The 23,812-nt window shown below is 43.6% G+C and overlaps 14 non-coding genes across 14 annotated transcripts; all 14 read left to right on the forward strand.

The window, feature by feature from the left end:
- Positions 1-271: 271 nt before the first annotated feature.
- LOC141150689 (U2 spliceosomal RNA) lies at positions 272-462 on the forward strand. Its single transcript, XR_012246823.1, has one exon. It is a non-coding gene; the product is annotated as a U2 spliceosomal RNA (small nuclear RNA).
- Positions 463-1,577: 1,115 nt separating this feature from the next.
- LOC141149059 (U2 spliceosomal RNA) lies at positions 1,578-1,768 on the forward strand. The gene has a single exon (XR_012245371.1). It is a non-coding gene; the product is annotated as a U2 spliceosomal RNA (small nuclear RNA).
- Positions 1,769-2,883: 1,115 nt separating this feature from the next.
- On the forward strand, positions 2,884-3,074 carry LOC141149060 (U2 spliceosomal RNA). Its single transcript, XR_012245372.1, has one exon. It is a non-coding gene; the product is annotated as a U2 spliceosomal RNA (small nuclear RNA).
- A 1,115-nt stretch (positions 3,075-4,189) lies between these two features.
- Positions 4,190-4,380, forward strand: LOC141149061 (U2 spliceosomal RNA). The gene has a single exon (XR_012245374.1). It is a non-coding gene; the product is annotated as a U2 spliceosomal RNA (small nuclear RNA).
- A 1,115-nt stretch (positions 4,381-5,495) lies between these two features.
- Positions 5,496-5,686, forward strand: LOC141149062 (U2 spliceosomal RNA). Its single transcript, XR_012245375.1, has one exon. It is a non-coding gene; the product is annotated as a U2 spliceosomal RNA (small nuclear RNA).
- A 1,115-nt stretch (positions 5,687-6,801) lies between these two features.
- Positions 6,802-6,992, forward strand: LOC141149064 (U2 spliceosomal RNA). The gene has a single exon (XR_012245377.1). It is a non-coding gene; the product is annotated as a U2 spliceosomal RNA (small nuclear RNA).
- Positions 6,993-8,107: 1,115 nt separating this feature from the next.
- On the forward strand, positions 8,108-8,298 carry LOC141149657 (U2 spliceosomal RNA). The gene has a single exon (XR_012245949.1). It is a non-coding gene; the product is annotated as a U2 spliceosomal RNA (small nuclear RNA).
- A 1,115-nt stretch (positions 8,299-9,413) lies between these two features.
- LOC141149574 (U2 spliceosomal RNA) lies at positions 9,414-9,604 on the forward strand. The gene has a single exon (XR_012245866.1). It is a non-coding gene; the product is annotated as a U2 spliceosomal RNA (small nuclear RNA).
- Positions 9,605-15,994: 6,390 nt separating this feature from the next.
- LOC141150533 (U2 spliceosomal RNA) lies at positions 15,995-16,185 on the forward strand. The gene has a single exon (XR_012246710.1). It is a non-coding gene; the product is annotated as a U2 spliceosomal RNA (small nuclear RNA).
- Positions 16,186-17,300: 1,115 nt separating this feature from the next.
- LOC141149717 (U2 spliceosomal RNA) lies at positions 17,301-17,491 on the forward strand. Its single transcript, XR_012246005.1, has one exon. It is a non-coding gene; the product is annotated as a U2 spliceosomal RNA (small nuclear RNA).
- A 1,115-nt stretch (positions 17,492-18,606) lies between these two features.
- Positions 18,607-18,797, forward strand: LOC141274448 (U2 spliceosomal RNA). The gene has a single exon (XR_012322722.1). It is a non-coding gene; the product is annotated as a U2 spliceosomal RNA (small nuclear RNA).
- A 1,115-nt stretch (positions 18,798-19,912) lies between these two features.
- On the forward strand, positions 19,913-20,103 carry LOC141149065 (U2 spliceosomal RNA). Its single transcript, XR_012245378.1, has one exon. It is a non-coding gene; the product is annotated as a U2 spliceosomal RNA (small nuclear RNA).
- A 1,115-nt stretch (positions 20,104-21,218) lies between these two features.
- LOC141149066 (U2 spliceosomal RNA) lies at positions 21,219-21,409 on the forward strand. Its single transcript, XR_012245379.1, has one exon. It is a non-coding gene; the product is annotated as a U2 spliceosomal RNA (small nuclear RNA).
- Positions 21,410-22,524: 1,115 nt separating this feature from the next.
- LOC141149068 (U2 spliceosomal RNA) lies at positions 22,525-22,715 on the forward strand. Its single transcript, XR_012245380.1, has one exon. It is a non-coding gene; the product is annotated as a U2 spliceosomal RNA (small nuclear RNA).
- Positions 22,716-23,812: the final 1,097 nt, after the last annotated feature.

Genomic DNA, 23,812 nt, shown 5'->3' on the forward strand with positions numbered 1-23,812 from the left:
ACCCCACCCCCCGCCTTAATTGGTTCTCCTCCCTTCCAACGGTGTTGAGGCTGGTGGGAACAGCAGGGGGTGAAGGTGCTGTGTTTAAAGAGGTGGAGTTATGCAGATCTAAAACGCGTGGATTGCAGCAGCAGCAAGCCGAAAAGTGCAGGCATGTAAGGGATCTAGAGGTTGACAACATGTCTTCTTAACGGGAGTCCAGGAGCTCATCTCCACAAATGGACTTTTCAGGATCCTTGGGTGGCTCCGTAGTTTGAAACCAATTCTGGTTATCGCTTCTCGGCCTTTTGGCTAAGATCAAGTGTAGTATCTGTTCTTATCAGTTTAATATCTGATACGTCCCCTATCTGGGGACCATATATTAAATGGATTTTTAGAACAGGGAGATGGAAAAAGAGCTTGCTCTGTCCACTCCACGCATTGACCTGGTATTGCAGTATCTCCAGGACCAGTGCACCCCTTCTTTAATGCAGTTTCTAAAATCAGAAAGAATTGAATTCAATGTTTTTTGTTCATTTTGCTTGTTTGTCGGATTTTGGGATGGACTCTTTGGCTTTGCTTTTCTTCTCCTCATTGGATTTTTCATGTTCAAAGTTGCAGAAGCCAGATTACAAGCTCATTTTGGTTCAACTTCAGCAACTGTGCATTGCATTGCCATGTAATGTGATGCAATGCTATCTTTCTAGCTCTCCCTTTTTACTTCCTTTTGGATAAACAGACATATTAGGCAAGCATTTTGGAGCTTTCACCTAAATAACTACAGGTGGTGAGATAAGCTGCACAATATAATTGACCTTCCAGTATATTGTTGCACACACACCATCTATTTAGCAAATGCCCTTGTTATCAACAGCAGCCTTTTAAACTCACCTGAGCTAACAGGTATGTGCGCTGGTTACTCTGCTGCGCTTAAAATTTCTTTTTTGGTTTGCTACAATGCCTTTTCTGAAACGTTGTCTCCTTCTGCTGGAACACTGACTTCTTTCATTTAATGCCTGCAGACTATAAAAGAGAACCCAACCCAAAAAGTTTGGTTGATTAGTCTGTGGCATTCTGTTAAACTGTTGCTTATGGCGGTCTCTGTGAGCTTCTCAGCGACATTCAGCCAGCCAGGTATCCTGCCTGCAGTAGATGGAATGTGGCAATGGAACGCTGGCTGCGCGTGTCATAATAGGCTCTGAGCCTTTATATACCTGTGCACAGCAGCAGCCACCTTCAGTCTGCTGCTGGACAGCCAGCAGCAGCAGCAGCAGGAGAGGTATGTAATCAGGAGCCCTCCTGCTAAGGGTAGACAGCTGCTCGTTCCACCCCACCCCCCGCCTTAATTGGTTCTCCTCCCTTCCAACGGTGTTGAGGCGGGTGGGAACAGCAGGGGGTGAAGGTGCTGTGTTTAAAGAGGTGGAGTTATGCAGATCTAAAACGCGTGGATTGCAGCAGCAGCAAGCCGAAAAGTGCAGGCATGTAAGGGATCTAGAGGTTGACAACATGTCTTCTTAACGGGAGTCCAGGAGCTCATCTCCACAAATGGACTTTTCAGGATCCTTGGGTGGCTCCGTAGTTTGAAACCAATTCTGGTTATCGCTTCTCGGCCTTTTGGCTAAGATCAAGTGTAGTATCTGTTCTTATCAGTTTAATATCTGATACGTCCCCTATCTGGGGACCATATATTAAATGGATTTTTAGAACAGGGAGATGGAAAAAGAGCTTGCTCTGTCCACTCCACGCATTGACCTGGTATTGCAGTATCTCCAGGACCGGTGCACCCCTTCTTTAATGCAGTTTCTAAAATCAGAAAGAATTGAATTCAATGTTTTTTGTTCATTTTGCTTGTTTGTCGGATTTTGGGATGGACTCTTTGGCTTTGCTTTTCTTCTCCTCATTGGATTTTTCATGTTCAAAGTTGCAGAAGCCAGATTACAAGCTCATTTTGGTTCAACTTCAGCAACTGTGCATTGCATTGCCATGTAATGTGATGCAATGCTATCTTTCTAGCTCTCCCTTTTTACTTCCTTTTGGATAAACAGACATATTAGGCAAGCATTTTGGAGCTTTCACCTAAATAACTACAGGTGGTGAGATAAGCTGCACAATATAATTGACCTTTCAGTATATTGTTGCACACACACCATCTATTTAGCAAATGCCCTTGTTATCAACAGCAGCCTTTTAAACTCACCTGAGCTAACAGGTATGTGCGCTGGTTACTCTGCTGCGCTTAAAATTTCTTTTTTGGTTTGCTACAATGTCTTTTCTGAAACGTTGTCTCCTTCTGCTGGAACACTGACTTCTTTCATTTAATGCCTGCAGACTATAAAAGAGAACCCAACCCAAAAAGTTTGGTTGATTAGTCTGTGGCATTCTGTTAAACTGTTGCTTATGGCGGTCTCTGTGAGCTTCTCAGCGACATTCAGCCAGCCAGGTATCCTGCCTGCAGTAGATGGAATGTGGCAATGGAACGCTGGCTGCGCGTGTCATAATAGGCTCTGAGCCTTTATATACCTGTGCACAGCAGCAGCCACCTTCAGTCTGCTGCTGGACAGCCAGCAGCAGCAGCAGCAGGAGAGGTATGTAATCAGGAGCCCTCCTGCTAAGGGTAGACAGCTGCTCGTTCCACCCCACCCCCCGCCTTAATTGGTTCTCCTCCCTTCCAACGGTGTTGAGGCGGGTGGGAACAGCAGGGGGTGAAGGTGCTGTGTTTAAAGAGGTGGAGTTATGCAGATCTAAAACGCGTGAATTGCAGCAGCAGCAAGCCGAAAAGTGCAGGCATGTAAGGGATCTAGAGGTTGACAACATGTCTTCTTAACGGGAGTCCAGGAGCTCATCTCCACAAATGGACTTTTCAGGATCCTTGGGTGGCTCCGTAGTTTGAAACCAATTCTGGTTATCGCTTCTCGGCCTTTTGGCTAAGATCAAGTGTAGTATCTGTTCTTATCAGTTTAATATCTGATACGTCCCCTATCTGGGGACCATATATTAAATGGATTTTTAGAACAGGGAGATGGAAAAAGAGCTTGCTCTGTCCACTCCACGCATTGACCTGGTATTGCAGTATCTCCAGGACCGGTGCACCCCTTCTTTAATGCAGTTTCTAAAATCAGAAAGAATTGAATTCAATGTTTTTTGTTCATTTTGCTTGTTTGTCGGATTTTGGGATGGACTCTTTGGCTTTGCTTTTCTTCTCCTCATTGGATTTTTCATGTTCAAAGTTGCAGAAGCCAGATTACAAGCTCATTTTGGTTCAACTTCAGCAACTGTGCATTGCATTGCCATGTAATGTGATGCAATGCTATCTTTCTAGCTCTCCCTTTTTACTTCCTTTTGGATAAACAGACATATTAGGCAAGCATTTTGGAGCTTTCACCTAAATAACTACAGGTGGTGAGATAAGCTGCACAATATAATTGACCTTTCAGTATATTGTTGCACACACACCATCTATTTAGCAAATGCCCTTGTTATCAACAGCAGCCTTTTAAACTCACCTGAGCTAACAGGTATGTGCGCTGGTTACTCTGCTGCGCTTAAAATTTCTTTTTTGGTTTGCTACAATGCCTTTTCTGAAACGTTGTCTCCTTCTGCTGGAACACTGACTTCTTTCATTTAATGCCTGCAGACTATAAAAGAGAACCCAACCCAAAAAGTTTGGTTGATTAGTCTGTGGCATTCTGTTAAACTGTTGCTTATGGCGGTCTCTGTGAGCTTCTCAGCGACATTCAGCCAGCCAGGTATCCTGCCTGCAGTAGATGGAATGTGGCAATGGAACGCTGGCTGCGCGTGTCATAATAGGCTCTGAGCCTTTATATACCTGTGCACAGCAGCAGCCACCTTCAGTCTGCTGCTGGACAGCCAGCAGCAGCAGCAGCAGGAGAGGTATGTAATCAGGAGCCCTCCTGCTAAGGGTAGACAGCTGCTCGTTCCACCCCACCCCCCGCCTTAATTGGTTCTCCTCCCTTCCAACGGTGTTGAGGCGGGTGGGAACAGCAGGGGGTGAAGGTGCTGTGTTTAAAGAGGTGGAGTTATGCAGATCTAAAACGCGTGGATTGCAGCAGCAGCAAGCCGAAAAGTGCAGGCATGTAAGGGATCTAGAGGTTGACAACATGTCTTCTTAACGGGAGTCCAGGAGCTCATCTCCACAAATGGACTTTTCAGGATCCTTGGGTGGCTCCGTAGTTTGAAACCAATTCTGGTTATCGCTTCTCGGCCTTTTGGCTAAGATCAAGTGTAGTATCTGTTCTTATCAGTTTAATATCTGATACGTCCCCTATCTGGGGACCATATATTAAATGGATTTTTAGAACAGGGAGATGGAAAAAGAGCTTGCTCTGTCCACTCCACGCATTGACCTGGTATTGCAGTATCTCCAGGACCGGTGCACCCCTTCTTTAATGCAGTTTCTAAAATCAGAAAGAATTGAATTCAATGTTTTTTGTTCATTTTGCTTGTTTGTCGGATTTTGGGATGGACTCTTTGCCTTTGCTTTTCTTCTTCTCATTGGATTTTTCATGTTCAAACTTGCAGAAGCCAGATTACAAGCTCATTTTGGTTCAACTTCAGCAACTGTGCATTGCATTGCCATGTAATGTGATGCAATGCTATCTTTCTAGCTCTCCCTTTTTATTTCCTTTTGGATAAACAGACATATTAGGCAAGCATTTTGGAGCTTTCACCTAAATAACTACAGGTGGTGAGATAAGCTGCACAATATAATTGACCTTTCAGTATATTGTTGCACACACACCATCTATTTAGCAAATGCCCTTGTTATCAACAGCAGCCTTTTAAACTCACCTGAGCTAACAGGTATGTGCGCTGGTTACTCTGCTGCGCTTAAAATTTCTTTTTTGGTTTGCTACAATGCCTTTTCTGAAACGTTGTCTCCTTCTGCTGGAACACTGACTTCTTTCATTTAATGCCTGCAGACTATAAAAGAGAACCCAACCCAAAAAGTTTGGTTGATTAGTCTGTGGCATTCTGTTAAACTGTTGCTTATGGCGGTCTCTGTGAGCTTCTCAGCGACATTCAGCCAGCCAGGTATCCTGCCTGCAGTAGATGGAATGTGGCAATGGAACGCTGGCTGCGCGTGTCATAATAGGCTCTGAGCCTTTATATACCTGTGCACAGCAGCAGCCACCTTCAGTCTGCTGCTGGACAGCCAGCAGCAGCAGCAGCAGGAGAGGTATGTAATCAGGAGCCCTCCTGCTAAGGGTAGACAGCTGCTCGTTCCACCCCACCCCCCGCCTTAATTGGTTCTCCTCCCTTCCAACGGTGTTGAGGCGGGTGAGAACAGCAGGGGGTGAAGGTGCTGTGTTTAAAGAGGTGGAGTTATGCAGATCTAAAACGCGTGGATTGCAGCAGCAGCAAGCCGAAAAGTGCAGGCATGTAAGGGATCTAGAGGTTGACAACATGTCTTCTTAACGGGAGTCCAGGAGCTCATCTCCACAAATGGACTTTTCAGGATCCTTGGGTGGCTCCGTAGTTTGAAACCAATTCTGGTTATCGCTTCTCGGCCTTTTGGCTAAGATCAAGTGTAGTATCTGTTCTTATCAGTTTAATATCTGATACGTCCCCTATCTGGGGACCATATATTAAATGGATTTTTAGAACAGGGAGATGGAAAAAGAGCTTGCTCTGTCCACTCCACGCATTGACCTGGTATTGCAGTATCTCCAGGACCGGTGCACCCCTTCTTTAATGCAGTTTCTAAAATCAGAAAGAATTGAATTCAATGTTTTTTGTTCATTTTGCTTGTTTGTCGGATTTTGGGATGGACTCTTTGGCTTTGCTTTTCTTCTCCTCATTGGATTTTTCATGTTCAAAGTTGCAGAAGCCAGATTACAAGCTCATTTTGGTTCAACTTCAGCAACTGTGCATTGCATTGCCATGTAATGTGATGCAATGCTATCTTTCTAGCTCTCCCTTTTTACTTCCTTTTGGATAAACAGACATATTAGGCAAGCATTTTGGAGCTTTCACCTAAATAACTACAGGTGGTGAGATAAGCTGCACAATATAATTGACCTTTCAGTATATTGTTGCACACACACCATCTATTTAGCAAATGCCCTTGTTATCAACAGCAGCCTTTTAAACTCACCTGAGCTAACAGGTATGTGCGCTGGTTACTCTGCTGCGCTTAAAATTTCTTTTTTGGTTTGCTACAATGCCTTTTCTGAAACGTTGTCTCCTTCTGCTGGAACACTGACTTCTTTCATTTAATGCCTGCAGACTATAAAAGAGAACCCAACCCAAAAAGTTTGGTTGATTAGTCTGTGGCATTCTGTTAAACTGTTGCTTATGGCGGTCTCTGTGAGCTTCTCAGCGACATTCAGCCAGCCAGGTATCCTGCCTGCAGTAGATGGAATGTGGCAATGGAACGCTGGCTGCGCGTGTCATATTAGGCTCTGAGCCTTTATATACCTGTGCACAGCAGCAGCCACCTTCAGTCTGCTGCTGGACAGCCAGCAGCAGCAGCAGCAGGAGAGGTATGTAATCAGGAGCCCTCCTGCTAAGGGTAGACAGCTGCTCGTTCCACCCCACCCCCCGCCTTAATTGGTTCTCCTCCCTTCCAACGGTGTTGAGGCGGGTGGGAACAGCAGGGGGTGAAGGTGCTGTGTTTAAAGAGGTGGAGTTATGCAGATCTAAAACGCGTGGATTGCAGCAGCAGCAAGCCGAAAAGTGCAGGCATGTAAGGGATCTAGAGGTTGACAACATGTCTTCTTAACGGGAGTCCAGGAGCTCATCTCCACAAATGGACTTTTCAGGATCCTTGGGTGGCTCCGTAGTTTGAAACCAATTCTGGTTATCGCTTCTCGGCCTTTTGGCTAAGATCAAGTGTAGTATCTGTTCTTATCAGTTTAATATCTGATACGTCCCCTATCTGGGGACCATATATTAAATGGATTTTTAGAACAGGGAGATGGAAAAAGAGCTTGCTCTGTCCACTCCACGCATTGACCTGGTATTGCAGTATCTCCAGGACCGGTGCACCCCTTCTTTAATGCAGTTTCTAAAATCAGAAAAAATTGAATTCAATGTTTTTTGTTCATTTTGCTTGTTTGTCGGATTTTGGGATGGACTCTTTGGCTTTGCTTTTCTTCTCCTCATTGGATTTTTCATGTTCAAAGTTGCAGAAGCCAGATTACAAGCTCATTTTGGTTCAACTTCAGCAACTGTGCATTGCATTGCCATGTAATGTGATGCAATGCTATCTTTCTAGCTCTCCCTTTTTACTTCCTTTTGGATAAACAGACATATTAGGCAAGCATTTTGGAGCTTTCACCTAAATAACTACAGGTGGTGAGATAAGCTGCACAATATAATTGACCTTTCAGTATATTGTTGCACACACACCATCTATTTAGCAAATGTCCTTGTTATCAACAGCAGCCTTTTAAACTCACCTGAGCTAACAGGTATGTGCGCTGGTTACTCTGCTGCGCTTAAAATTTCTTTTTTGGTTTGCTACAATGCCTTTTCTGAAACGTTGTCTCCTTCTGCTGGAACACTGACTTCTTTCATTTAATGCCTGCAGACTATAAAAGAGAACCCAACCCAAAAAGTTTGGTTGATTAGTCTGTGGCATTCTGTTAAACTGTTGCTTATGGCGGTCTCTGTGAGCTTCTCAGCGACATTCAGCCAGCCAGGTATCCTGCCTGCAGTAGATGGAATGTGGCAATGGAACGCTGGCTGCGCGTGTCATAATAGGCTCTGAGCCTTTATATACCTGTGCACAGCAGCAGCCACCTTCAGTCTGCTGCTGGACAGCCAGCAGCAGCAGCAGCAGGAGAGGTATGTAATCAGGAGCCCTCCTGCTAAGGGTAGACAGCTGCTCGTTCCACCCCACCCCCCGCCTTAATTGGTTCTCCTCCCTTCCAACGGTGTTGAGGCGGGTGGGAACAGCAGGGGGTGAAGGTGCTGTGTTTAAAGAGGTGGAGTTATGCAGATCTAAAACGCGTGGATTGCAGCAGCAGCAAGCCGAAAAGTGCAGGCATGTAAGGGATCTAGAGGTTGACAACATGTCTTCTTAACGGGAGTCCAGGAGCTCATCTCCACAAATGGACTTTTCAGGATCCTTGGGTGGCTCCGTAGTTTGAAACCAATTCTGGTTATCGCTTCTCGGCCTTTTGGCTAAGATCAAGTGTAGTATCTGTTCTTATCAGTTTAATATCTGATACGTCCCCTATCTGGGGACCATATATTAAATGGATTTTAAGAACAGGGAGATGGAAAAAGAGCTTGCTCTGTCCACTCCACGCATTGACCTGGTATTGCAGTATCTCCAGGACCGGTGCACCCCTTCTTTAATGCAGTTTCTAAAATCAGAAAAAATTGAATTCAATGTTTTTTGTTCATTTTGCTTGTTTGTCGGATTTTGGGATGGACTCTTTGGCTTTGCTTTTCTTCTCCTCATTGGATTTTTCATGTTCAAAGTTGCAGAAGCCAGATTACAAGCTCATTTTGGTTCAACTTCAGCAACTGTGCATTGCATTGCCATGTAATGTGATGCAATGCTATCTTTCTAGCTCTCCCTTTTTACTTCCTTTTGGATAAACAGACATATTAGGCAAGCATTTTGGAGCTTTCACCTAAATAACTACAGGTGGTGAGATAAGCTGCACAATATAATTGACCTTTCAGTATATTGTTGCACACACACCATCTATTTAGCAAATGCCCTTGTTATCAACAGCAGCCTTTTAAACTCACCTGAGCTAACAGGTATGTGCGCTGGTTACTCTGCTGCGCTTAAAATTTCTTTTTTGGTTTGCTACAATGCCTTTTCTGAAACGTTGTCTCCTTCTGCTGGAACACTGACTTCTTTCATTTAATGCCTGCAGACTATAAAAGAGAACCCAACCCAAAAAGTTTGGTTGATTAGTCTGTGGCATTCTGTTAAACTGTTGCTTATGGCGGTCTCTGTGAGCTTCTCAGCGACATTCAGCCAGCCAGGTATCCTGCCTGCAGTAGATGGAATGTGGCAATGGAACGCTGGCTGCGCGTGTCATAATAGGCTCTGAGCCTTTATATACCTGTGCACAGCAGCAGCCACCTTCAGTCTGCTGCTGGACAGCCAGCAGCAGCAGCAGCAGGAGAGGTATGTAATCAGGAGCCCTCCTGCTAAGGGTAGACAGCTGCTCGTTCCACCCCACCCCCCGCCTTAATTGGTTCTCCTCCCTTCCAACGGTGTTGAGGCGGGTGGGAACAGCAGGGGGTGAAGGTGCTGTGTTTAAAGAGGTGGAGTTATGCACATCTAAAACGCGTGGATTGCAGCAGCAGCAAGCCGAAAAGTGCAGGCATGTAAGGGATCTAGAGGTTGACAACATGTCTTCTTAACGGGAGTCCAGGAGCTCATCTCCACAAATGGACTTTTCAGGATCCTTGGGTGGCTCCGTAGTTTGAAACCAATTCTGGTTATCGCTTCTCGGCCTTTTGGCTAAGATCAAGTGTAGTATCTGTTCTTATCAGTTTAATATCTGATACGTCCCCTATCTGGGGACCATATATTAAATGGATTTTTAGAACAGGGAGATGGAAAAAGAGCTTGCTCTGTCCACTCCACGCATTGACCTGGTACTGCAGTATCTCCAGGACCGGTGCACCCCTTCTTTAATGCAGTTTCTAAAATCAGAAAGAATTGAATTCAATGTTTTTTGTTCATTTTGCTTGTTTGTCGGATTTTGGGATGGACTCTTTGGCTTTGCTTTTCTTCTCCTCATTGGATTTTTCATGTTCAAAGTTGCAGAAGCCAGATTACAAGCTCATTTTGGTTCAACTTCAGCAACTGTGCATTGCATTGCCATGTAATGTGATGCAATGCTATCTTTCTAGCTCTCCCTTTTTACTTCCTTTTGGATAAACAGACATATTAGGCAAGCATTTTGGAGCTTTCACCTAAATAACTACAGGTGGTGAGATAAGCTGCACAATATAATTGACCTTTCAGTATATTGTTGCACACACACCATCTATTTAGCAAATGTCCTTGTTATCAACAGCAGCCTTTTAAACTCACCTGAGCTAACAGGTATGTGCGCTGGTTACTCTGCTGCGCTTAAAATTTCTTTTTTGGTTTGCTACAATGCCTTTTCTGAAACGTTGTCTCCTTCTGCTGGAACACTGACTTCTTTCATTTAATGCCTGCAGACTATAAAAGAGAACCCAACCCAAAAAGTTTGGTTGATTAGTCTGTGGCATTCTGTTAAACTGTTGCTTATGGCGGTCTCTGTGAGCTTCTCAGCGACATTCAGCCAGCCAGGTATCCTGCCTGCAGTAGATGGAATGTGGCAATGGAACGCTGGCTGCGCGTGTCATAATAGGCTCTGAGCCTTTATATACCTGTGCACAGCAGCAGCCACCTTCAGTCTGCTGCTGGACAGCCAGCAGCAGCAGCAGCAGGAGAGGTATGTAATCAGGAGCCCTCCTGCTAAGGGTAGACAGCTGCTCGTTCCACCCCACCCCCCGCCTTAATTGGTTCTCCTCCCTTCCAACGGTGTTGAGGCGGGTGGGAACAGCAGGGGGTGAAGGTGCTGTGTTTAAAGAGGTGGAGTTATGCAGATCTAAAACGCGTGGATTGCAGCAGCAGCAAGCCGAAAAGTGCAGGCATGTAAGGGATCTAGAGGTTGACAACATGTCTTCTTAACGGGAGTCCAGGAGCTCATCTCCACAAATGGACTTTTCAGGATCCTTGGGTGGCTCCGTAGTTTGAAACCAATTCTGGTTATCGCTTCTCGGCCTTTTGGCTACGATCAAGTGCTTTATTGCAGGAGATTGTAGTTGAAGGGCACTCGGGTACCCCTCTCCTTGGCCTGGCAGGATCGTCCACTTTGGTGGACTTAACCTGCTTGCTGCTATTAGGGAGAGGGCTTAGTCCCAGGGTAACGAGTTGCGATCCCCCAGCTTCCAGGTGTTTTTCGCTGCAAGAACACTGGGAGCGCAGATTGCAAGCGGCTGCAATTTGCAACCTTGTTGCGTTTTTCCATGGAGGTTGACCCTAACCTCGTGCCTCTTTATGCGAGGCTAAAAAACTCTATCCGAGTTCACTTCACGGCGGGTGGCTCGGATATGAGGAAATTAGGGTATGTAGTCCAGGACGTGCTCAGGAACCTTCTTGGCGTACAAAGGAATGAAATTCTCTCCATCCAGGATTATCCCAGAAGAGGTGACTATGACATCACATTCACCGGAGAAGGTATTTTTAGAGATGTACTAGAAAAGTTAAAAAAAGTTGAAAATAGTCCTGTTTTGAAAGGGATACAAATTGTTGAGCACGTCCTGGATGAGGTAAGACTGGTTATTGTAAAAATATTTTCGCCCTTTGTTTCTGCTCCAGAAGTAATGTCATTTCTAGCAATTTATTTTAAAAGTGTTAAATGTATTGGGAAGATATTAAACGAATATAACATATGGACATCTAAGTGGAAATTCCTTGTGAAGTGTACAAGAGATCCAAATACACCAGGTGGTATACGGCTCCCCCCTGCCCGTTTCAAAATTGGGCAAACAAATGGGGATTTCTTCTTTTCTGGGATGCCAGTATATTGCAGAAATTGTGGGCGCTATGGTCATTCAAAAGAAAACTGTCATGTATCATGTAGAAATTGTGCTAGTGAAGAACATGAGACAAAAGAATGCCCTAAGGAAAAGAAATGCAGTTTTTGCCAGACTCCAGGTCACTTTTATTTTTCTTGCCCTCACAGATTTCGGGAAGATGAGCAAAAGGGGAAGTCCAAGACGTCCGACCAAGGACCAAAAGATCAGAGCACCCCTCAGGAGGAGGAACAACAACCTGGAGCCTCTGGAGACAATAAGGGCGTACCAAATAGTGAAGTGTCTCCAGAGTCTATGACAGGTAAAATACCAAATCCCAAAACCTGGCTGCAGGACCTGCGGGAGTCCAAAAGGAGGGCTGAGAAGGAGCAGAAGGGCACTACTGGTAAGGTCAAAAGGGACCGGCAAAAGGCCGACACAGAAGCCCATGCCCAGTCTGGGTCTCCTAGTGCTGAGGGCGCTGAGTGGATAAAGGTGGGTCCTAAGAAAAAGAAAAAGGGTGGTTCGGAGGAGGCAGCAGGAGGTGAACAGATGGACACTTCTCCAGAAGGGGACGTGGACGCTGGACCCTCAGGGGTTTCGGTCTCCGCTGCTACAGGTGGGGACCGGGATCTTGCTGACTCTGAAGAGTCAGAGGCTCTGCCTTGTGCGCAACCTCCTCCTATAGGACGACCTTCTACAGGTCAAACAGGGGCGGCGGAACCCCTCGGGGACCCACCTGATGAGGAACTGCATGGCCAGCCAATGGAGACCCAGCGGGTTCTGCCAGCCAGCCCTCCGAGCTATGCCAGTGTAGCGTCGGGTTTATATAAATGTGGTAATCTTTCCTCCTCCACGGAGACTCTCGTGACGATACTATCAGATGAGGAGGGAGGCGCAAGCCCAGTGGTCTGATCAGGTTCATCGGACAGGTAAATCCGTTGCTCTTAGTTACCTAAGTAAAATTTCTACATTTTCTAATGATGGCTGAACTCAAAGGTATTTCCCTCAACGTGAGAGGCATAAAATCTAACACGAGAAGAACTGCTCTTTTTAATTTTTTTACGTGTTTTACTGCATCTGTATTTTTTCTGCAAGAATGTAATATCCCACATGAAATGTCATATCAAAAATATAAAGATGAGTGGAAGTGTGGGCCATCTGTCTGGTCCGGATCGAATGCTGCAGGATCAGCGGGTGTAGCCATACTTTTTAAAGGGAACGTTTTAATTGATTTTATTCAGGAAATTTTACCAGGTCGTATTTTATTAGTGAAAGCTTTTATTGATGGTATTAGATGGCAGTTTTTAAATTTTTATGGATCCCCAGAGAAAAATGAAAGAGCCGAAATGCTTGATCTTTTACCATTATTTATTAATAACTCTGAACCTTTTATCTTAGCAGGGGATTTTAATTGTGTTTTAAAAGGTGAAAACCGGCGCTCCAGCTCTGTAAGCAGGAACTACGATAAAACCTCAGGTATGCTACATGATATAGTCAAAGATGCTAAATTGATAGACATATATAAAGAGTGTCATAGTGACAGCCCAGAGGATGCTGGTTTCACTTGGAGCAATGCTAATTGTAGCTCTAGGATTGATTTTATTTTTGGTTCAGATAAAACAATACCTGCCAAATGTGAAGTTTTAACTAATATATTTTCAGACCATAAACTTTTATCCTTTACCATAAAAGTAAATGACAACAAAAAATGTGGTAAGAAAAGCTGGAAAATGAACGTATCCCTTTTAACCGACCCGCAGATTTTATCAGATTTTATTGAGTTTTATAGGAAATGTAGAAAAGGGAAAAAAACAAATGAGACTATGAGTGTATGGTGGGATAGAATGAAAGTAAAAATAAAAGACTTTTTTATTAAAAAGAGTATATGTAGAGCCAAAGAAAAATATGAAGAATATAGAATTTTAAATACCCGCCTACAAACATTATTTAAGCTCAGAGACAATGGGATAGATGTACAACTTGATATTTCAAACTTAAAAGAAGAGATTTCAAAATGGCTAGAACAAAAAGGAAAAGAGATCATTTTTCGTTCTAGAGTACAACATATAGAAGAAAATGAAAAGTGTTCCAGATATTTTTTTAGGAAAAATAAAAAAGAAAAAGTGATAATTGACCATATAGATGGTGAGAATAATATAAAAAATATGCTGGGTAAAGTTGAGGTTTTTTTTTCTAATCTTTTTAATGGAAAAAATATAGATAATAAATTAATGGATGATTCGCTGCAAGGACTAACAGCTGTTTTAGATCCCGCATCCCAAGAGTTTTTATCCCAAGTTTTAACGGAACAAGAAGTGTTAAAAACTATTAAAAGTTTTAAAACTGGAAAGGTCCCTGGTCCTGATGGCATCCCAATAGAATTTTATGTATGTTTTTATGATATTTTAAAAGATGATTTGTTTTATTTGTTTACTGAGGTTTTTAATAATAAGGTTTTATTAAATTCCTGGAAGAAAGGTGAAGTCTCCCTCCTATACAAAAAAGGCGATAAATCAAAATTAGAAAACTGGAGACCAATAACACTTTTAAATTGTGACTATAAAATAATGGCTAAAATTTGTGCAAATCGTCTAAAAGAAGTCATCAGCAAAGTTATTCATTCTAATCAAGTGTGTGGGGTGCCGGGGCGCAGTATATGGGACAATCTGAATTTAGTGAAAGACTGTATTGAGGATGTGAAAGACAGAAAGGGGAAAATGGCGATTTTATCTATTGATTTTGAAAAAGCATTTGACCGTGTCTCACACTTTTATCTTTTTAAAGTTTTAGAGAAAATGGGCATACCAGAAGGGTTTTTACTATCGCTTAAAGCATTTTACAAGGATTGTACAAGTAAGATTTTAGTGAATGGTTTTAAGACACAAGAGGTATTTTTACGGTCAGGGGTGAAACAGGGATGCCCTCTGTCCCCCCTACTGTTTATCTGTGCACTGGAACCAATGTTATGTGCAATACGCCAAAATAAACAGATATGCGGTGTCCCTCTGCCTGGAAGCGGTGGTTTGGAGGCCAAGGTTGTAGGCTACATGGATGACGTGGCGGTCTTGTGTACAGATGCACCATCACTTACGGCCACTCTCCATCAAGTGCAATCCTTTTGTCTAGCTTCTGGTTTTAAAATCAATTTTAATAAGTGTAACATTTTAAGTGTTGGGGGGATGATTTTACGTGATGTACCAATTAATGTCTCCGAATCCATTTCCATTTTAGGTATATCATTCACTGAAAATAATGATGGTTATAATAGTTGGGAAACAATTACACAGAAAGTAAATACGAAAATATGTATGTGGAACATGAGGAGACTTACAATGGAGGGTAAAGTATTGGTTTTAAAGATGGTGATTTTACCTCTTTTATTGTATCTTAGCATGGTTTTCCCCCCGCCTGTTAATGTTTTAAAAAAGATAACCAAAACCTGTTTTACCTTCTTTTGGAACTCAAAAATGGAAAAGCTGAAAAGAGAAATCGTGATGAAATCAAAAGTAAAAGGTGGTAAAGATTTTCCAGATTTTAATAGGTTTCTTTTAATCCATCTGTTCGTTTACTGTTTTAATGCCCTTTTTAAGAATCACTATTGGTCCTTTTTTATGCGTTTTAATACAGGATTTTTTATGAGAAAGTTTGGATGGTATGAAGTTAATATATCTGTGCCCCATGCTTTTAATTTGTCGACGCATTATGAGATTTTAAGGAAAATAGTGTCCGATTTTAATTTAGGGACTAAGAAAATAGAGGAATTAAGAAATAGTAAGAAGCTAATTAAAGAAATACGTAAAAGTGAGGAAATATGTAATGTTGACAGATATGATGATGACAAATCTATGTCTATCTGGAAAATGATTAACGTTTTTTATCTTTTTAATGAACAGAGAGATCTGGCTTGGAGTTGCATGCACCGCTGTCTTCCTTGCCGGGCATTCCAATACAGAAGAGGATTTGTGAGGTCTGCCATCTGCCCAAGAGCCGGATGCCAAGAAGAGGAAACGGTGGAACATCTATTATGGACATGTAATTTTGCAAAGGATTTCTGGAGAAGACTGCTCCCCTTACTGGAAAGGGTGGCAGACCTCAAGGACTTTACATATGAAACTGTGCTATACGGACTTATGGAATGCCCCACAATGGACCAGTACACAATGGCTTGGAAGACAGTGAACTGCGCCAAGTCATCTCTCTGGAAAGCGCGCAACATTGCTATTTTTAAACAAGATGTTTTATCAGTGAATGATGTTTTAAGTTTATGTTTATGTGAAATGTATACTTATTATTTAATTGACAAAAAGAAGAATGTACATATTTCCAAAAAATGGCTTGTTGACCAATGGAACCTAATTATTTAAAATCTTTGTATTTTTTTGTTTTGTAAATTTCATTTGTCTTTTAACGTTTGGTATTTGTCTAATTATGCTTGTAACTTGTTAAAGTTTTAATAAACGGTTTTATCCCTCTGCAGGGGATAGCCAAATTAAAAAAAAAAAATCTGTTCTTATCAGTTTAATATCTGATACGTCCCCTATCTGGGGACCATATATTAAATGGATTTTTAGAACAGGGAGATGGAAAAAGAGCTTGCTCTGTCCACTCCACGCATTGACCTGGTATTGCAGTATCTCCAGGACCGGTGCACCCCTTCTTTAATGCAGTTTCTAAAATCAGAAAGAATTGAATTCAATGTTTTTTGTTCATTTTGCTTGTTTGTCGGATTTTGGGATGGACTCTTTGGCTTTGCTTTTCTTCTCCTCATTGGATTTTTCATGTTCAAAGTTGCAGAAGCCAGATTACAAGCTCATTTTGGTTCAACTTCAGCAACTGTGCATTGCATTGCCATGTAATGTGATGCAATGCTATCTTTCTAGCTCTCCCTTTTTACTTCCTTTTGGATAAACAGACATATTAGGCAAGCATTTTGGAGCTTTCACCTAAATAACTACAGGTGGTGAGATAAGCTGCACAATATAATTGACCTTTCAGTATATTGTTGCACACACACCATCTATTTAGCAAATGCCCTTGTTATCAACAGCAGCCTTTTAAACTCACCTGAGCTAACAGGTATGTGCGCTGGTTACTCTGCTGCGCTTAAAATTTCTTTTTTGGTTTGCTACAATGCCTTTTCTGAAACGTTGTCTCCTTCTGCTGGAACACTGACTTCTTTCATTTAATGCCTGCAGACTATAAAAGAGAACCCAACCCAAAAAGTTTGGCTGATTAGTCTGTGGCATTCTGTTAAACTGTTGCTTATGGCGGTCTCTGTGAGCTTCTCAGCGACATTCAGCCAGCCAGGTATCCTGCCTGCAGTAGATGGAATGTGGCAATGGAACGCTGGCTGCGCGTGTCATAATAGGCTCTGAGCCTTTATATACCTGTGCACAGCAGCAGCCACCTTCAGTCTGCTGCTGGACAGCCAGCAGCAGCAGCAGCAGGAGAGGTATGTAATCAGGAGCCCTCCTGCTAAGGGTAGACAGCTGCTCGTTCCACCCCACCCCCCGCCTTAATTGGTTCTCCTCCCTTCCAACGGTGTTGAGGCGGGTGGGAACAGCAGGGGGTGAAGGTGCTGTGTTTAAAGAGGTGGAGTTATGCAGATCTAAAACGCGTGGATTGCAGCAGCAGCAAGCCGAAAAGTGCAGGCATGTAAGGGATCTAGAGGTTGACAACATGTCTTCTTAACGGGAGTCCAGGAGCTCATCTCCACAAATGGACTTTTCAGGATCCTTGGGTGGCTCCGTAGTTTGAAACCAATTCTGGTTATCGCTTCTCGGCCTTTTGGCTAAGATCAAGTGTAGTATCTGTTCTTATCAGTTTAATATCTGATACGTCCCCTATCTGGGGACCATATATTAAATGGATTTTTAGAACAGGGAGATGGAAAAAGAGCTTGCTCTGTCCACTCCACGCATTGACCTGGTACTGCAGTATCTCCAGGACTGGTGCACCCCTTCTTTAATGCAGTTTCTAAAATCAGAAAGAATTGAATTCAATGTTTTTTGTTCATTTTGCTTGTTTGTCGGATTTTGGGATGGACTCTTTGGCTTTGCTTTTCTTCTCCTCATTGGATTTTTCATGTTCAAAGTTGCAGAAGCCAGATTACAAGCTCATTTTGGTTCAACTTCAGCAACTGTGCATTGCATTGCCATGTAATGTGATGCAATGCTATCTTTCTAGCTCTCCCTTTTTACTTCCTTTTGGATAAACAGACATATTAGGCAAGCATTTTGGAGCTTTCACCTAAATAACTACAGGTGGTGAGATAAGCTGCACAATATAATTGACCTTTCAGTATATTGTTGCACACACACCATCTATTTAGCAAATGTCCTTGTTATCAACAGCAGCCTTTTAAACTCACCTGAGCTAACAGGTATGTGCGCTGGTTACTCTGCTGCGCTTAAAATTTCTTTTTTGGTTTGCTACAATGCCTTTTCTGAAACGTTGTCTCCTTCTGCTGGAACACTGACTTCTTTCATTTAATGCCTGCAGACTATAAAAGAGAACCCAACCCAAAAAGTTTGGTTGATTAGTCTGTGGCATTCTGTTAAACTGTTGCTTATGGCGGTCTCTGTGAGCTTCTCAGCGACATTCAGCCAGCCAGGTATCCTGCCTGCAGTAGATGGAATGTGGCAATGGAACGCTGGCTGCGCGTGTCATAATAGGCTCTGAGCCTTTATATACCTGTGCACAGCAGCAGCCACCTTCAGTCTGCTGCTGGACAGCCAGCAGCAGCAGCAGCAGGAGAGGTATGTAATCAGGAGCCCTCCTGCTAAGGGTAGACAGCTGCTCGTTCCACCCCACCCCCCGCCTTAATTGGTTCTCCTCCCTTCCAACGGTGTTGAGGCGGGTGGGAACAGCAGGGGGTGAAGGTGCTGTGTTTAAAGAGGTGGAGTTATGCAGATCTAAAACGCGTGGATTGCAGCAGCAGCAAGCCGAAAAGTGCAGGCATGTAAGGGATCTAGAGGTTGACAACATGTCTTCTTAACGGGAGTCCAGGAGCTCATCTCCACAAATGGACTTTTCAGGATCCTTGGGTGGCTCCGTAGTTTGAAACCAATTCTGGTTATCCCTTCTCGGCCTTTTGGCTAAGATCAAGTGTAGTATCTGTTCTTATCAGTTTAATATCTGATACGTCCCCTATCTGGGGACCATATATTAAATGGATTTTTAGAACAGGGAGATGGAAAAAGAGCTTGCTCTGTCCACTCCACGCATTGACCTGGTATTGCAGTATCTCCAGGACCGGTGCACCCCTTCTTTAATGCAGTTTCTAAAATCAGAAAGAATTGAATTCAATGTTTTTTGTTCATTTTGCTTGTTTGTCGGATTTTGGGATGGACTCTTTGGCTTTGCTTTTCTTCTCCTCATTGGATTTTTCATGTTCAAAGTTGCAGAAGCCAGATTACAAGCTCATTTTGGTTCAACTTCAGCAACTGTGCATTGCATTGCCATGTAATGTGATGCAATGCTATCTTTCTAGCTCTCCCTTTTTACTTCCTTTTGGATAAACAGACATATTAGGCAAGCATTTTGGAGCTTTCACCTAAATAACTACAGGTGGTGAGATAAGCTGCACAATATAATTGACCTTTCAGTATATTGTTGCACACACACCATCTATTTAGCAAATGCCCTTGTTATCAACAGCAGCCTTTTAAACTCACCTGAGCTAACAGGTATGTGCGCTGGTTACTCTGCTGCGCTTAAAATTTCTTTTTTGGTTTGCTACAATGCCTTTTCTGAAACGTTGTCTCCTTCTGCTGGAACACTGACTTCTTTCATTTAATGCCTGCAGACTATAAAAGAGAACCCAACCCAAAAAGTTTGGCTGATTAGTCTGTGGCATTCTGTTAAACTGTTGCTTATGGCGGTCTCTGTGAGCTTCTCAGCGACATTCAGCCAGCCAGGTATCCTGCCTGCAGTAGATGGAATGTGGCAATGGAACGCTGGCTGCGCGTGTCATAATAGGCTCTGAGCCTTTATATACCTGTGCACAGCAGCAGCCACCTTCAGTCTGCTGCTGGACAGCCAGCAGCAGCAGCAGCAGGAGAGGTATGTAATCAGGAGCCCTCCTGCTAAGCGTAGACAGCTGCTCGTTCCACCCCACCCCCCGCCTTAATTGGTTCTCCTCCCTTCCAACGGTGTTGAGGCGGGTGGGAACAGCAGGGGGTGAAGGTGCTGTGTTTAAAGAGGTGGAGTTATGCAGATCTAAAACGCGTGGATTGCAGCAGCAGCAAGCCGAAAAGTGCAGGCATGTAAGGGATCTAGAGCTTGACAACATGTCTTCTTAACGGGAGTCCAGGAGCTCATCTCCACAAATGGACTTTTCAGGATCCTTGGGTGGCTCCGTAGTTTGAAACCAATTCTGGTTATCGCTTCTCGGCCTTTTGGCTAAGATCAAGTGTAGTATCTGTTCTTATCAGTTTAATATCTGATACGTCCCCTATCTGGGGACCATATATTAAATGGATTTTTAGAACAGGGAGATGGAAAAAGAGCTTGCTCTGTCCACTCCACGCATTGACCTGGTATTGCAGTATCTCCAGGACCGGTGCACCCCTTCTTTAATGCAGTTTCTAAAATCAGAAAGAATTGAATTCAATGTTTTTTGTTCATTTTGCTTGTTTGTCGGATTTTGGGATGGACTCTTTGGCTTTGCTTTTCTTCTCCTCATTGGATTTTTCATGTTCAAAGTTGCAGAAGCCAGATTACAAGCTCATTTTGGTTCAACTTCAGCAACTGTGCATTGCATTGCCATGTAATGTGATGCAATGCTATCTTTCTAGCTCTCCCTTTTTACTTCCTTTTGGATAAACAGACATATTAGGCAAGCATTTTGGAGCTTTCACCTAAATAACTACAGGTGGTGAGATAAGCTGCACAATATAATTGACCTTTCAGTATATTGTTGCACACACACCATCTATTTAGCAAATGCCCTTGTTATCAACAGCAGCCTTTTAAACTCACCTGAGCTAACAGGTATGTGCGCTGGTTACTCTGCTGCGCTTAAAATTTCTTTTTTGGTTTGCTACAATGCCTTTTCTGAAACGTTGTCTCCTTCTGCTGGAACACTGACTTCTTTCATTTAATGCCTGCAGACTATAAAAGAGAACCCAACCCAAAAAGTTTGGTTGATTAGTCTGTGGCATTCTGTTAAACTGTTGCTTATGGCGGTCTCTGTGAGCTTCTCAGCGACATTCAGCCAGCCAGGTATCCTGCCTGCAGTAGATGGAATGTGGCAATGGAACGCTGGCTGCGCGTGTCATAATAGGCTCTGAGCCTTTATATACCTGTGCACAGCAGCAGCCACCTTCAGTCTGCTGCTGGACAGCCAGCAGCAGCAGCAGCAGGAGAGGTATGTAATCAGGAGCCCTCCTGCTAAGGGTAGACAGCTGCTCGTTCCACCCCACCCCCCGCCTTAATTGGTTCTCCTCCCTTCCAACGGTGTTGAGGCGGGTGGGAACAGCAGGGGGTGAAGGTGCTGTGTTTAAAGAGGTGGAGTTATGCAGATCTAAAACGCGTGAATTGCAGCAGCAGCAAGCCGAAAAGTGCAGGCATGTAAGGGATCTAGAGGTTGACAACATGTCTTCTTAACGGGAGTCCAGGAGCTCATCTCCACAAATGGACTTTTCAGGATCCTTGGGTGGCTCCGTAGTTTGAAACCAATTCTGGTTATCGCTTCTCGGCCTTTTGGCTAAGATCAAGTGTAGTATCTGTTCTTATCAGTTTAATATCTGATACGTCCCCTATCTGGGGACCATATATTAAATGGATTTTTAGAACAGGGAGATGGAAAAAGAGCTTGCTCTGTCCACTCCACGCATTGACCTGGTATTGCAGTATCTCCAGGACCGGTGCACCCCTTCTTTAATGCAGTTTCTAAAATCAGAAAGAATTGAATTCAATGTTTTTTGTTCATTTTGCTTGTTTGTCGGATTTTGGGATGGACTCTTTGGCTTTGCTTTTCTTCTCCTCATTGGATTTTTCATGTTCAAAGTTGCAGAAGCCAGATTACAAGCTCATTTTGGTTCAACTTCAGCAACTGTGCATTGCATTGCCATGTAATGTGATGCAATGCTATCTTTCTAGCTCTCCCTTTTTACTTCCTTTTGGATAAACAGACATATTAGGCAAGCATTTTGGAGCTTTCACCTAAATAACTACAGGTGGTGAGATAAGCTGCACAATATAATTGACCTTTCAGTATATTGTTGCACACACACCATCTATTTAGCAAATGCCCTTGTTATCAACAGCAGCCTTTTAAACTCACCTGAGCTAACAGGTATGTGCGCTGGTTACTCTGCTGCGCTTAAAATTTCTTTTTTGGTTTGCTACAATGCCTTTTCTGAAACGTTGTCTCCTTCTGCTGGAACACTGACTTCTTTCATTTAATGCCTGCAGACTATAAAAGAGAACCCAACCCAAAAAGTTTGGTTGATTAGTCTGTGGCATTCTGTTAAACTGTTGCTTATGGCGGTCTCTGTGAGCTTCTCAGCGACATTCAGCCAGCCAGGTATCCTGCCTGCAGTAGATGGAATGTGGCAATGGAACGCTGGCTGCGCGTGTCATAATAGGCTCTGAGCCTTTATATACCTGTGCACAGCAGCAGCCACCTTCAGTCTGCTGCTGGACAGCCAGCAGCAGCAGCAGCAGGAGAGGTATGTAATCAGGAGCCCTCCTGCTAAGGGTAGACAGCTGCTCGTTCCACCCCACCCCCCGCCTTAATTGGTTCTCCTCCCTTCCAACGGTGTTGAGGCGGGTGGGAACAGCAGGGGGTGAAGGTGCTGTGTTTAAAGAGGTGGAGTTATGCAGATCTAAAACGCGTGGATTGCAGCAGCAGCAAGCCGAAAAGTGCAGGCATGTAAGGGATCTAGAGGTTGACAACATGTCTTCTTAACGGGAGTCCAGGAGCTCATCTCCACAAATGGACTTTTCAGGATCCTTGGGTGGCTCCGTAGTTTGAAACCAATTCTGGTTATCGCTTCTCGGCCTTTTGGCTAAGATCAAGTGTAGTATCTGTTCTTATCAGTTTAATATCTGATACGTCCCCTATCTGGGGACCATATATTAAATGGATTTTTAGAACAGGGAGATGGAAAAAGAGCTTGCTCTGTCCACTCCACGCATTGACCTGGTATTGCAGTATCTCCAGGACCGGTGCACCCCTTCTTTAATGCAGTTTCTAAAATCAGAAAGAATTGAATTCAATGTTTTTTGTTCATTTTGCTTGTTTGTCGGATTTTGGGATGGACTCTTTGGCTTTGCTTTTCTTCTCCTCATTGGATTTTTCATGTTCAAAGTTGCAGAAGCCAGATTACAAGCTCATTTTGGTTCAACTTCAGCAACTGTGCATTGCATTGCCATGTAATGTGATGCAATGCTATCTTTCTAGCTCTCCCTTTTTACTTCCTTTTGGATAAACAGACATATTAGGCAAGCATTTTGGAGCTTTCACCTAAATAACTACAGGTGGTGAGATAAGCTGCACAATATAATTGACCTTTCAGTATATTGTTGCACACACACCATCTATTTAGCAAATGCCCTTGTTATCAACAGCAGCCTTTTAAACTCACCTGAGCTAACAGGTATGTGCGCTGGTTACTCTGCTGCGCTTAAAATTTCTTTTTTGGTTTGCTACAATGCCTTTTCTGAAACGTTGTCTCCTTCTGCTGGAACACTGACTTCTTTCATTTAATGCCTGCAGACTATAAAAGAGAACCCAACCCAAAAAGTTTGGTTGATTAGTCTGTGGCATTCTGTTAAACTGTTGCTTATGGCGGTCTCTGTGAGCTTCTCAGCGACATTCAGCCAGCCAGGTATCCTGCCTGCAGTAGATGGAATGTGGCAATGGAACGCTGGCTGCGCGTGTCATAATAGGCTCTGAGCCTTTATATACCTGTGCACAGCAGCAGCCACCTTCAGTCTGCTGCTGGACAGCCAGCAGCAGCAGCAGCAGGAGAGGTATGTAATCAGGAGCCCTCCTGCTAAGGGTAGACAGCTGCTCGTTCCACCCCACCCCCCGCCTTAATTGGTTCTCCTCCCTTCCAACGGTGTTGAGGCGGGTGGGAACAGCAGGGGGTGAAGGTGCTGTGTTTAAAGAGGTGGAGTTATGCAGATCTAAAACGCGTGGATTGCAGCAGCAGCAAGCCGAAAAGTGCAGGCATGTAAGGGATCTAGAGGTTGACAACATGTCTTCTTAACGGGAGTCCAGGAGCTCATCTCCACAAATGGACTTTTCAGGATCCTTGGGTGGCTCCGTAGT

Source organism: Phyllobates terribilis, unplaced genomic scaffold (genome assembly GCF_046119375.1).
Source record: "Phyllobates terribilis strain yellow unplaced genomic scaffold, ASM4611937v1 Scaffold_5__5_contigs__length_657084704, whole genome shotgun sequence".
In the NCBI taxonomy this organism is placed as follows: domain Eukaryota; kingdom Metazoa; phylum Chordata; class Amphibia; order Anura; family Dendrobatidae; genus Phyllobates; species Phyllobates terribilis.